Source organism: Bidens hawaiensis, unplaced genomic scaffold (assembly GCF_021521415.1).
Source record: "Bidens hawaiensis isolate Kalapana, Puna unplaced genomic scaffold, B.hawaiensis_p1.1 tig00025580_1, whole genome shotgun sequence".
NCBI lineage: Eukaryota > Viridiplantae > Streptophyta > Magnoliopsida > Asterales > Asteraceae > Bidens > Bidens hawaiensis.
The window spans coordinates 107,085-108,469 of record NW_027494088.1 but is presented as its reverse complement, the minus strand read 5'-3'; positions in this window follow the sequence as shown (position 1 = coordinate 108,469).

Genomic DNA, 1,385 nt, shown 5'->3' with positions numbered 1-1,385 from the left:
ACCGAAGGATGTGCACGCGATTGGCACAAAATGGGTTTTCAAATGCAAGAGAGATGAGAAAGGAATAATTATCAGGAACAAGGCGAGGCTGGTTGTTAAAGGTTTTAATCAGCAAGAGGGGATCGACTACAATGAGGTGTTTGCTCCTGTGACGAGATTGGAAGCCATTCGACTGTTTTTGGCATTTGCAGCACACAAGGAGATGAAAGTATTTCAGTTAGACGTGAAGAGTGCGTTCCTTAACGGTAAAGTTGATGAGGTAGTGTACGTTGAGCAACCTCCGGGATTTCCTGACCCAGACTTTCCCGATCATGTGTACAAGCTAAGTAAAGCGCTATATGGGCTACATCAGGCTCCTTGTGCCTGGTACTCAACACTATCTGATTACTTGCTTGAGAATGAGTTTGAAAGGAGAAAGATTGATAGCACACTGTTCTTTAAGAGAAAAGGAAGCGAATTTCTTCTGGTGCAAGTCTACGTGAACGACATCATCTTTGCTGCATCAAAAGTCGCCATGTGTCAGGAATTTGAGGCCGTCATGAAAAAGAGATTTGAAATGAGTGCTATCGGTGAACTAACTTTATTTTTAGGACTGCAGGTTGATCAGAAGAAAGATGGGATGTTCATTCATCAGACGAAGTATGTCCAAGACGTTCTCAAACGCTTCAAGATGGAGGACAGCACTCCATTTGATACTCCAGTCTGCGTCAACCATAAATTGGGCACTGATTCAGACAGTGATGCAGACGTGGACCCAACCCAATATCGGGCAATAATAGGTTCTTTAATGTACTTAACTGCTTATAGACCTGATATTATGTTTGCAGTTTGTCTTTGTGCACGCTTTCAGGCAAACCCAAAAGAATCTCATTTGAAGGGTGTGAAGAGAATATTGCGATATCTCAAAGGCAAGCCTAGGCTGGGGTTGTGGTACACGAAAGGAGGAGACTTGGAGTTGGTCGCCTACACGGATTCTGATTATGGAGGGTGCAATCAGAGTCGGAAGTCAACAACAGGTGGATGTCAGTTTCTTGGTGGCAGATTAGTGTCATGGCAATGCAAGAAGCAGACCTCAGTCGCCATTTCAACCTGTGAAGCAGAATACATGGCAGCATCTAACTGCTGCTCCCAGGTTCTTTGGATACAACAGCAATTGCGCGATTATGGTCTGAATTTCACTCATACTCCTATTTGCATTGATAACACTGCTGCTATCTCAGTAACTAACAATCCCGTAAAGCACAGTAAAACTAAACACATTGACATCCGTCATCATTTTATACGGGATTGTGCTGAGAAGAAACTGATTATGCTCGAAAAGGTTGATACGTTAGATAATTTCGCTGATTTGTTCACTAAAGCGTTTGACAAAAACCGTTTTCAAA